The sequence below is a fragment of the Hippocampus zosterae genome, chromosome 21 (assembly GCF_025434085.1).
Source record: "Hippocampus zosterae strain Florida chromosome 21, ASM2543408v3, whole genome shotgun sequence".
Lineage (NCBI taxonomy): Eukaryota > Metazoa > Chordata > Actinopteri > Syngnathiformes > Syngnathidae > Hippocampus > Hippocampus zosterae.
In genome coordinates this window covers 7924074-7936927 of record NC_067471.1, presented here as the reverse complement: position 1 = coordinate 7936927, position 12854 = coordinate 7924074, and the positions used below count along the sequence as shown (strand labels likewise).

The following is a 12854-nucleotide window of genomic DNA, read 5'->3' as shown; positions in this document are numbered from 1 at the left end:
TTACTTTTCGGTCCTCGCCACGCAGACACAATAACAGCCCTCTGTTCCTCTGATTTGCCGTCGTTTTGAAGAACTAAAACTTTAATTAAGCCCCCCGCCCCCTCCGCCCCCTCCCAGATTGCTTTAAAGTTGCTCTGGCACGCACGTTTTGTTAACTGTTGCGGAACGTGATGTTGATGTCGGCGGCGCCTCGGGGAAATAAACAAACAAAAAAATTGTAGCATTCCCAAGATCCATCTGGAACAGGAACGCCCTTTTCCAGGGACGACTCCTCCGAATGAAAACTCGACGCGATCGCAAAGTAAAACTGCCGAAGAAAGGTGGCGCGTCGGAGTCGCCCGAGTTACGATGGAGCATTTTGGCGTTGGGGGGAGGGGGGGACCTTCCTCCCCGAGGTTTGCATAGCGGCAACCCGGGGAACTGACAGTCTGTTGATGTCGTTCAAGGCGCGGAGGGATGCGAGAGCTGTCAAGTGACTTTGCGTGAAAGTTTAGAGATTTTTTTTTTTCCCATCAGTGCCATTTCTTCCGTCTGCTGTTTAAACACCCCCGTCACTTCTTTGTGTCCTTTTAAGACCGCTTGGCCGCCGCTATCTTTTAATGAAGTCCCGGGCTAATAAGCCACTTAATTGACTTAAGAATTTGTTTCCTCTCTCATTGACTCGGAGAAAAAACATCGGCGGCCCGGCTTTCTAATATCGCCGCTGTGATGGCGACATGGCGGATGTTTCACTGACGGAAATATCGACTCAAGTGCCCAAACTGCACTGTATTGGATCAACCGCGAAATGTGAATTTGAGTTTGCTTGAAAACCTCGTCAGCGGTCCTTCTTGCGCCTCAAAAATCCAAAACCGGGAGCGAAAGTATCCTGATCCTGCCGATGACGCAATCTTTAGGGATCAGAAGAAATCCCGCTTCATCGCAACTGATGACAAATGTGGCATTAAAGGCGTCGCTGAGCGCTCACGACTCCGCCGCGACATGAATTTGCTGTGAATGACACCTAATTCGCGTATCGTGTAATTTATGACTTATCAAGCGTAGTTTAGCAGCGAAAGCTTCCGATTTCCCACAAGATTGCAAACAGCCGTAATGCGTTTCTTCATTTACTCGCTGGAAAAAAAATCAAATTTTTTTTTCTTTTTTTTTTTCAGAGTTCATTAGGCAGCAATATGTTACAATGTCGCTCCCCTGAGCACCTGGCTACACACACACACACACACATGCGCCCCCCCCCCAAAAAAAAACAACAGTATGCAAATGCTGCCAGTGCATCTGTATGGAAATCGCAAGCAAGGCCGCAGTTAATTCTCGGTGGGCCGCTTTTGTTGGAGGGGCCATTTTGTTTCTTGGCCTCGCTGGTCGGACGCGCGTCATCGGCAGGTGAAAGCCGACTTTTGCTCTCGCATCTCGAGGAGGACGGCTTCCGTTGGAGTCGCCGTCCTACTTTGCCTCCCGCGCGCGTTTGTTTCTCGTCGCATTTGTAAATCCTAATTCATTGTTTGAATGAGAGGCGCACGGCGGCGGTCCCCACCGGGAAACATCAAGTATTAAATGCCAGCAACCCCCCCCCCCCTATCCTCTCCCCTCCCATTACCCCCCCCCCCCCCCCACATGCTTGTTTGACTCATTTACGCTCAAGCGAATGTCAGTCCTCGTCTCCAGGTGATCACGTCTACCGCCGCTTTTGATGGCTCCACCTGAGAGATTTGCCCAAATGTGGTTACCCCCTGCCCCCCCACCCCCTCCCATCCCCAAAGTGGTTGCCAGAGTTTCTGCCCTAACCCTGTTTATCAACTCAGTGTTTTTTTGGGGGAGAGTTTGAAGGGGTGATTTCCCCAAAGCAATTTAAGAGACACTGTCTCCTCCCTTTTTTTTTTTTTTTTTATACCGCCAGCCGTCGGTAAACAAAGTCCCGTTCCCATTAACCTCTGCTTCCCTCTGAGAACTCGGCAAACAGTGCACAACAATCGGCAAGCTAGCACGCGTGCGCGGACGCCAATGAGATGGAAATATTTGTGTCGTGCCCCAACCCCCCCCCCCCACCACCACCACCACACCCCCCATTGCCAGCGTCGGAGCTGTCTGTTTTGCCTAATTGCTTTAACACTAGCCCGGCATGCTAATTGCACAATGCCCACAACACCCCCCCCCCCCTTGGCCCCCCCCGTCACCACATCATTTACATGGCCCGCTTGATTTGAAATTTAATCTGCTTGAAGGGTTTGCGTTTCATGCTCACTTTAAATCCGAATGCTCTACGGGACTGAAAGCAATTCAGATTATTGAGACGGTAAAATAAATCCGTGTTGGTTTGTATTTTTTTTTGGGGGGGGGGGTTGTTTTGTTGGCAGGAAACTTTTCCTCCACTGCCAGAAACAAAACTTCGCAAGGCCATTTGGTGTGACATCAAAGAGGCACATTGATGAAAGAGAGCAAACTGGGGTCGAGGTGGGCGCATGGGCGAGAGGGGCTGGGGGTGTGGGGGGGGGGGGGGGCGGGGGGTGCGGGCGTCGGACGACCTTTTTGATGTGCTCCTAAAAGAGGAAGACGGACGCGGTGCGATGGAGTTCACATGGCCGGACGCAATCAAAGGCCATTTGAAATTTCTCGGAGGTCGGGGCCCCGCCTTCATCTGCGCTTCCTGCAGCCGGCCCAAGCTTCTCTCGGCAGTCTCCTTTGGCCAAAATCCGATCGGCTTCTTCGGATGTGAGGGACGGTGTCCGCCTGGAGACGTTCCGTGTTGTTGGGGCAAGATAAAACGCCAACCCCAAGTCTCGTCGAGCAAAAGGCCGATTGGCAATTAGTTTCAAAAGTCGTTGTTTACGCGAACTGACCATGGAATTGTCTCTGAGGTTTTTGTGCAATTCCAGTTTCCGGCAAATCCCGTCATGCCAACTGCTCAAAATTCCTCCGCCAAGAAGGAATATTGAGCATCGTGTTGGCATGCAGACACGATGCGCTCGCGCGCAGGGGGGAAAGCGGGATTATTTATGTGAAGCGGGAGCTCAACATGAACTCCATTGTGCTGTTTTGCTTTTATGGAGTGGAGAAAAAAGTTTTTTCCCTTTTTTTTCACCACCCACCCCCCCCTTATTTTTCAACCAAAAAGAGAGAATACAGTCAATATTAAGTCAATTATAAATATTTATAATCTACACATTTTAAAAATGCTGTCAATCACCATAGACGAGCGGGGGGGGGGGGGGAATAAGCTCCGTACGAGCCGCTTGGTCCGCATCTGATTTGCATGCCACAGAACCCCCCAAAAGCCTCCGCTTGCCACCCGGCTTTTGTTTTTGACTTTGCAGGCCCGCTTGTTCTCGGCGTAGATTAAGTCTAGAAGTTTTGTTCGCGTCGAGGCGAGATGTTTTTTTTTCTTTTTTTTTTTTTTTTTTTTTACCCCAAACACAGCAACAGACGAGGCGTCTATTGACGCCCGATGCCGATGGCGATTCATTATTGAAAAGGAAATCGTCTGGATATGACTGGAGTTTGTTATGGGGAGGGGGCTTTGTTCTCGTCATCTATATTGCAGGCCATCTTTGTCAGCCGGCGCTCAGAGATCTTTTTTTTCTTCTCTTTTGTGTTTGTGTATGTGGCGTCTCGTCTTTGCGCGAAGCGGCGGCGAGGGTTCTGCGCTCTCTGTAGTGTTTGTCAGCGTTGACGTCCTAATAACTCGGCTGCCTTGTTTTTCCACCGCCGCCGCTCCACTCCGGTTCCGCCTCTCCGACGGCGTCTGTTTGGCTACGTGACCTCAAAAAGAATCTTTTTGGAGTTGTGCTGAGACGTCGTCGCGGTGTCCTGTCCAAATCGTTTTTTGCCCCCCCCCCCCCTCTCGTGTGGTGAAATGCCAACGTGTTGCGTATCGGGTCAATCCGCGTTGAAAGTAAACACGGTGCATCGGCATGTTCCTGTTCTGCTGCTAATAGAACGGAACTGAAAGTGGATTGTTGCCCCTCCCCCCCTCTGCCCGAATGCAACATATGATCGCAGCTCAGCAACCATTTTCTGTGACGCATTCATTGATTCGCTATAATTTCATTCGTTCCCCTTTTTTTCTTTGTCATTTTGTTGTCATCGCGAACCAAGTAAGCGCATCCTCCCCTGCGCACGGTCTCTCCAAAGTCGCATTTGATGAGCGCTGCTCGTCAACAACCTTGCGATTGTCACTTTAGCTCAGCGTCTCCTCCGCTTCCATCATTTATTTATTCAGACTACGTCGGATATCGGCGGCGTTGGCAATCCGTGGGCGGGAAGAGTGTCCTCCTCCTTAAGAGGGCTTGTTGTGGCATTCTTCCTTGATTTCATGCTTTGCTGATGGAAAATTAGGGCCTGCCGTGTCTCGGCATGAAGAGGAGGTATAAGGGAGGGGGTGGGGGGGATGGTTGGGTTTATTGCCTCAGGACCCTCTCCCTGACAACAAGAAAAGTGGAGCGATGAAGAGTACGAGAGGCTGCGTCATTGGCTGCTAATGTGCTCTAAACAACGCATGGAATCCCCCAATGCCGTGTCAAGGAGCCTCAGTCGAGAACACGCGCCCCCGCCACTCCATCCCACACTCTCTGGAGGAGGCTGGCTGGCATCCTCGGTTGTATTATTATTATTTTTTGTGTGGGGGGGGTTGTTGATTTGCATTTCTTTTTCTCTTGCCTGTCTGTTGCCCAATGAAGCTCTGAGGATAAAGTGTTTCGAGTAGTGCAGACACTTCGCTTGACTTGTTTGCTTGTTCAAAGACACGCCACAGTACACCGCTAGTTGAAATGCAAGCTCGGCTCACTGTCAGACGTGCGAGAAGCATTTTGAAAGCCGGAAAGGGAATGCATGAGGGGGGGGGGAGGTAGGGGGGGTGGACACACCACTATAATCCCCCAATGTTATGTAAGTGTGGAGATTGTTGGATGCTTGTGTTGAGTTTGTCACCAAGATGAAAGCTGACACAGATGATGCTCAAGCTTCTCTTTGATAAGCGTACCCCCCCCCCCCCTCCCAAAAAAAAAAAAGTCAAGTCAAGGAAGATAGCCTCGCTCGCCGCACGCTAACCTTTGTAACCGACTTTTGGAAGCATTCCGCCATTTGCAATTTGTCTCTCTCGAAATACCCCCCCCCCACACACCCCCGTCTCGTCTCGTCCGCTGGTTAATTGCTTCTCAAGTCTTCCAACACGGTCACATTCCCGAGCCCCGGCGTGAGCGTCCGGGTATTGATAAGTTGACTGCGATTGCTCGTTTGCGCCGAACGGCGGCGTCTCGTCGCTAAATTAGGGCCTGCGTATCGATGACCAGACACTTCATCGATAACAATAAGAAAACTGATCAATGTCTTGTATTCAAATGGGAACGTGTATTGCCCAGGGGGAGTGTGGGGAGTGGGGGGGGGGGGGGTCACAGCGAGTTTAGCATCCTCGCTCCCGAGTGTTTAATCAAGTTTTCCTCGGCCACGGCAATCACAGAAGCTCTCGTATTCCATTTCCACAAAAGCAATCACAAAGTTGGCCGAATCAAACTCAGCCCAAGTCCATCTGACTGCCCGGACAAATCACTCTTTGCAGAATGACCTTAAAATTAGTAACTTTTTTTTTTTTTTGCTGTGTATGTGTGTGTGTGAGATCTCCTAAGTAAATGGTGAGGGGAAGTGACTGCGATGAGGATAAGGGAGAAAGACATTTGAAGCTCAAAGGCACAGTCTGCCGCTGTGAGCCGAGACTTAATTGCGACGACCTTACAACAGGACGATAGCCTAAAGCTACACGGCCGGGCGAAGCGTGTGTGTGTGTGTGTGTGTGTGTGTGTCCCACCCACCCACAGAGTGTAATAGATCCATCGGGCGACACGGCTCAGGCGCTCGAAAGAAGCCAAAGTGACCAAGGATGCCGCGCTAAATCGCGGCTGCTTTAGCACGCTAGCTCTGCAGGCGTCACCGCGTGACCCCCTGACCCCTGACCCCACCAACTTGAGTGCAGTATCGCACCCATCAAAGATTGACACAGGCACGCAGTTTCCTAACTTCATGTAAATGATCAACGTCAAGGAAGTATCGCTCACAATTTGGCTCTGCGGAATGTGCTTTTAAACTTTCCAAAAAATGAACACATTTTCTAAAAAAAAAGTGAGCGAATCAAAGGCCCAGCTAATCGACGGCGACGTGTTGTGTGGTTATTTGGGCGGACCTTTGGCAATTTGCATCGCACGTCTCTTCCCACCCCCCTGCTTCCAAGAGTCAGCGACTGCTACGAGTTGAACTTGGTTTTTGATTAAGCGTTTGGAGGTAGCGCCCGAGGCCGCGTCTCTCACCGATAAGCCGTAATCCTGCCGCGTGTGTGTCTGCATGCGTTTGTGTTCCTTCGGTGAGATTTTGCGCGCCGGGGGGCTGAGAACCGGTTTAAAATGCAAGAATTTAATTTTGCCGTTATTCCCCCCACCATCCCTCCACTTCCCCCACGCTAGAAAATGAAGTGTCATTAACTTGCCGTCCCCTTTCTTTTATTCCCCGAATTAGCTTCTTAAAAATGAGCTCCTTTTCTCTTAAGTCGCTTTGCGCCGTCAGATTTTCCAGTGACAAAACAAATCAGAAAGCAACGCAGGCCACTTGATCTCGTTCATCATCTCCGTTTAACATCAAAACAACGCGGCGCGTCGATGGATATCAAAGAGGATCCCCCCCCTGCAGCCCACCCCCAAAAAAAAGCCTTTTCGGGAGGAAGCGCTCGCATGTTTGACAGCCTGCCAGTCTTAACGAATGGGGAAACGTGGCGTTTGCCGTTAATGGATCTATATTCATTTTCAAATGAGTTGATTAGCCAGCACAATGTCATTGGATTCAGGGGCCCATTACACATTTATGATGGTAAATTACGGAACATTTACAATCCAAATGAAATTTCATGAGGAGGGGAGATTGAAAAAATGGAAAGGGAGCGAGAGAGAGAGAGAGAGAAGGAGAGAGATGCCGGCCGTTCATCCCTTGTAGCCTTGCCTCATTGCATCCATCTTCCTCCCTCTCCCTCCCCTCCTCCTTCGTTTCATGCTGCATATCACATCAGCGCCCCCTGTGGTGCCGTCGGGAATTGCGGCACTTTCCTCCTTTGCGCACTTAATAAACATGCGTTGTTGTCATCGTTACTTTTCAGTGACGCCGTTTTTTGGTTGTTTTTTGGGGGGTGGTTCTCAACCCCCGCCCCCCCTCCATCTTTTGTGTTGCACTGCAACTTAGATTCCTACCGTTTAAAGAGAAAGCAAGTAATGATAAGGGGATGGTGGACTTGCGCTCTCTCTCTCTCTCTCTCTCTATCCCCCCCCCCCTTTTTCCAGTGTAGTGGCTTCATCCTCAGCCTTCCACCTCTAAATAATTCATCGTCCAATCAATCATTTTCTCTTTGTTTTGGGCCCCAGTGCCTGAGATGAAACGGCCCGCTGCCAAAGCTGCTTTGCCTCATCTGAGGCCTGGAAAACATGATCTGCTGCTGAGATTACAACACACACACACACACACACACACACACGGTAGCTCCGACTGGGTTCACAAGAATGTGCGTACACCGGTAAACAAGCTGGCAAATACGGGGTTGACAAGGGGCCCCATTAAAATGAGCCACTGTGCATTGGATGTGGATGCGAGCACACTACCGAAAAATGTGACAAGAAGAGCCCAAAACGTTTTTGTTGGTTCTCATGAGATTGTGCGGGTGGTCTTGTGTAATCGTTTGTTGGTATGGCCTGTAATGATTCGAGATGAATTCATGCAAAGTACGTGATTCTCTTTGCTGAACTTTTTTTTTTTTTAATAATTGCACGCGATTGTGCCGCAGTTGTGTGATGGAAAAGGCGGCGTGTGATCTCCCATCTGTAACAGCCGGTTAGCCCGCTTAGCTTATTTAACAGGCCTCGCCTTCAAGCCGGCGCCTCGGCCGCCTTAATAGGGGGAAATGTCTTGGACAAGCGATTTGATGCCGTTTCGCTTCATCCCTTTGGAGAGCTCGGCAGGTGATGCCGTCGAATGTCTGCTCGCTTTTTGATGTGGGAACAACATAGATCCCCGCTGCTGTCTAGCGAGCGAGCGAGACCCGACGTGCCGCTTGAGCTACATCACAGCCGGCACACGTCTGTTATGGTAAAGACCGGCGTTTGGAACGTTCAAGTGCGGTTGAAGTGTTGGGATGCCTATAACTCTTCAATTCCCCCATTATTTTTTTGGGGGGTGGGGGGGGGTGTTATAAGGTGCTTTGCGATATGAACTCTGTTGGGTGGAGCATGAAAGGTGACGGCGAGGCCATCGTGGGGTTATTTTAGCCCGTTGAAAAAATAAAATATTCCGTCGTGTCCTACAAGATTAAATTTTTTCAGCTTTTTAGATTCAGATTTTATTCAGACTCGTCAAGACACCCCGTTCCAATCGGCGAGCCGACTGAAAATATAAGGATGAACCCGTTTTTCGGAAGGCCCAACCGTTGCCTGATTAGACGAACACACTGACTGAAAATAAGGCAATATAGTAATGTGATGATGGCACGGTATTTAAAAAAAAATTCGGTATTTGTCAAAAAAATATATTTTTTTAAAATTCTGTGCCATATTATCTATTAAAAGCAAAGGGAAGCTTTTTGCCCCAACCGCAAAGCTTTCGCGGCGACTCCACCGCGCATAAAAAAATAACGGGCTCGTGGCAACGCACCGCAGGGAACTGGCACTGGCGCGTAGTAAACACATGTCTGCGGCCCGATAAACAGCCCGGCCGGGGCTCTATAAAGAGATAAACATCTTTATTTATTGGATTTGCAACGTGGCAAAGAAAAAAATAAAAAAAATTTATGGTGAGGAGATTGAAGAAGACTTGGCGGGTTGGAAGAGGGCAGGCGGCGTGTGTCAGCCACGGTGCTGAAGGATCACCGGGGGCCTTGTAATCGCGCTCCCGGGGGGGCGGGGGGGGGGGGTCTTCCACGTCAAACGACCGTGGCGTGAATGAGCGATCGCACCGACCCGCCACCGTGTGTCCCCCCCCCCCACCCCCCCCCCCCCCCGCTCCCTTTTCTGTGCGCAATATCTGGCCCACTTCGTGAAATAAATTGGCCACCTACCTGAAGAGTCCGATGACATGCGGTGAGAAGTTAGCGGTGGCAATTATTGTTCCGGAAATGTGTCGGGGATCTGTGAAAAGAAGTCATGCCCCCCCCCCCCTCCACCGCCGCCCTCCCACTCCATCCCCCGGTTGAATTGTCACATATTTATTAACAATTACTTCTTAAAATATTTGGTGTAATTTAGACGGCAAAAACGTGACGAGTTCTCGGGTTTTATTGGAACGTCATTAACCCCGGCGTAATTAACCCCTTTCAAAAATTAAAACCCGCGTCGTTATCAAAGCAAGCAAATGATTGAAGCCGAGGCTTAATTTTTTTAATTTCACCATTTTGCATCGCTTCCGTAAAAGGAGGGGAATGCGTTTAATAACGACCGCTTTCATCAACGCGCCGGGAAGTAGACGAAACAATCACATTTGTGGACGGTATTCACAAAGCAAAAGTGTACACACCCCTGTTCAAATGCTTTTGTTTTATAAATAAGAAACCAAAGAATTAAAAAAATAATAATAATAAATGTAAGCGACCGGTATAGTGACCTACGCTGTAACCTTTCCAACCAAATGGGCGGGGGGTCGGGGGGGGGGGGAGATCTGACAGAATAGAGTTGTGAGGAACGTGATTGCTCAGCACTTTGAACCCAAAATGCAGTTGAGATGTTCTCGGAGGCTTTTTCATCCAAACTTGAATTTAGCCCCCCTCTCGGCAAAATCTGCCTCATCAATGACCCCGGCAGGGCGGCTCACCGCTTGCACAAGCCCTCGGTGTGGGGAGGGGGGGCGGGGGGGGGGGGGGGGGGGTTTGACGTAAAACTGCCATCCGAACGTCCTACGGCTCACTGCCTATTCAATCGCTCATGTGATAGTTAACAGCGCCACGGCGGCTAATGATTTCCTGTCATGTTCCGGCGGGTGCCACGGAAGCCGCGATTAAATACCAGCCGACGATGGAAGACATCAACTACACACAATGGCCGCCGTTCATCAGCGCCGACGCGCGTGTGAAGGATGTTTGCGATGTTCACGGCTGGTCAAGGCAGTAGCGGGAGACATTTTTTAAGGCGCTCGGATGAGGTGAGAAGTTTGCACTCATTTTTTTAAAAATAAATCTTTTGTCCAGATGAAGTTGGGAGCCCCCCCCCCCCCCCCTTGCAATTCCAGTTGGGATTTTTCTCAACTTTCTTTTTTTTTTTTGCTTACACTGCACTTGCTCCCGCCCTCCACAGGGATGTTAGATGTCTTTGTGTGTACACAGAGATGTTGGAAGTTTGAAGTAAGTAGCACTCACTTCCGAAAATCCCCCCCCCCCCTTCACCCCCAGCGCAGGCCCCGTGTTGCGTGTGATCATGTATCCTGTATTCATCCGGGCTTGCCTCCATGGCTCCGCTCCGGCTACAACATCAACATTGTTTGCCGGACGGGCATCTCTGGCCTGGCGCGATGTGGAAACTTTGGGCGTATTTATTATTCAAAGGCCTTGTTTCCTATGCTGTTTCAATAAGGGGGGGAGCAAAGGTGTGTGTGTGTGTGTGTGTGTGTGTGTGTGTGTTTGGAAGTGAGAGATAGCAGGCTGACACGGTGTCACTGACAGGGAGTGCTTCAAAACCCCACGCTCGACTTTGCCCCCATTATTTGTTCCAGACTCTGACGGGATCAAACGAGAGTAGCGCGCATGTGTGTGTGTGTGTGTGTGTGTGTGTGTGTGTCATCGGTTGGCATTTGGATGTCTGCGTGGACTGTGCTGACAAAATTCCATCCGAATGTAGAATACTCCTATGGGCGGATCTATTTGTAAGCTGTTCTCGTTTTTTCGGATCACGCGAAAAAGTTGAGACCCGCTAGCTCTTTTCTGAGCATTAGCATCAAGTAAGCTCAGCGATGTGTTTGCTAGTCATTCTCCTGGTTTGATGTGTAGTTGGACATCCCGTCCACCGCGCAATCGAGAGTCGCAAATAGTCATCACGCGCAAGCACTGAAATGCAGACGGCGCTCTTTGCACCTGCCGAGCCAACTTTGCACTATTTCCCGTGCAGTATTTATGGGTTGCATGAGGATGAGGATTCACGATGTGGTCATCAGTTAAAAAAAAAAAAAAAAAAAGGCAATCAGTGATTGTCTCTTGTCCTCATGAAAGAGAATAATTCTTGAACGTGCGCCAAGACTGTTGAAAAACAGCCTTTTTTTGATGAGTGACACTTCCTGTCCCCCGGATGCTTTTTATGTGTGGAAGTCATTAATAAAGCAGGACCCCTGAGAGACGGATGGGGCTTGTGGGGGGGGGGGGGGGGCTGCGGCGGGGGACATGAAGAGTGCGCGCCTGTCGAACCTTTGCTGTTTGAATTGTCAGGTGCGATTTTGGGACTGTGATCTTCACACAACAAGGTTCAATCACGCTCGTTGTAGTGCTATTTAGCGTTTTCTTCTCTGACAATCTATCAGTTTTATTTTGGAGAAAAGCGCTCCGCCGCTTTTTTTTTTTTTTTTTGTATGTTAATCTCAAACACAGAATATTAAATAGGTGCACCTTATAGTCCGCAAAATCCGCGCCGTTCAACCAGCGTCGGTGGCGCAGCACCGAAACGCCCGCATGAGACAAACAACGGCGCGGTCACAAGCTGTCATTTCCGACAGCCGGCTTTTAGTCCGCATATTCGATGTGTCAACTCGTGAAGTGAAACGCCGTACGCGTGTTCAATATTCATGTTTTCCTATTTGTCAACCAACATTTCATCACAAATTCATGAAAAAAGCCTTTCAGGCTTGCATGCCGGGACATTGCTTTGTGCGGCGTATACATTTTTTAAAAGACACCATCCATTTAGGCCTCATCGTTGCAGATTTGCATCCAGAGCCTCTTTTTTTTTTTAAAGATAAATATTTTGTTTCATGCATTTATTAAAGTAACACATTCATTCTTGTGATTGGCCTCATGCTCTTGAGTTGCTAATGGGATTGTGCCACTTTGTTTCCTGAATAATTAACACGTGCACAACATCTTCCCTCTGCAAATTATGTTCTTGATCTTAACAGTTGTTTGTAAAACTCTGTCGCGGCACGTGGTGAGCGATTCATAATCGTCATGCAGTGTGTGGAAATTATTTAATAGCTCGCTCAAACCTTATCGGGGGACCTTGGCTGAATAAGTATTTTGGACTCAATCCCCTGTAAAAGAAAACTGATTCACAAGCACATCCAAAGGGCCCGTTGTCTTTGTAGAGTTGTAGAGGCCCCAAAATTGAACCCTGTGGAACTCCGAGCTCGCTCAAACCTTATCGGGGGAACGTTGGCTAAATAAGTATTTTGGACTCAATCCCCTGTAAAAAAAAACTGATTCACAAGCACATCCAAAGGGCCCGTTGTCTTTGTAGAGTTGTAGAGGCCCCAAAATTGAACCCTGTGGAACTCCAAGCTCGCTCAAACCTTATCGGGGGAACGTTGGCTAAATAAGTATTTTGGACTCAATCCCCTGTAAAAAAAAACTGATTCACAAGCACATCCAAAGGGCCTGTTGTCTTTGTAGAGTTGTAGAGGCCCCAAAATTGAACCCTGTGGGACTCCGTCAAGACAATGGGGCAGAGCGGGACTCGGAGCAACGCAAAAAGTTCTGTCTGGTTGGTATCTAGTCGCAGTCACCGGCGGCCCCTGAAGAAGCAGTCCTCTGCTGGCACGTCTCGGTCTTTTGTGCGCGCTGTGCCTGTTTCATGAAAGCGCAACCGTGGAACGATGGCAGCGGGCAGCCGCATCCTCCGCTGTTGTTTAATTAGCCAGTTAATGTCGTT

General features: G+C 49.4%; 1 long non-coding RNA gene across 1 annotated transcript in view; it reads left to right on the top strand.

The window, feature by feature from the left end:
* Nucleotides 1–12854, top strand: part of LOC127593705 (uncharacterized) — a 120398-nt gene that overhangs the window by 85115 nt on the left and 22429 nt on the right. The window lies entirely within an intron of this gene.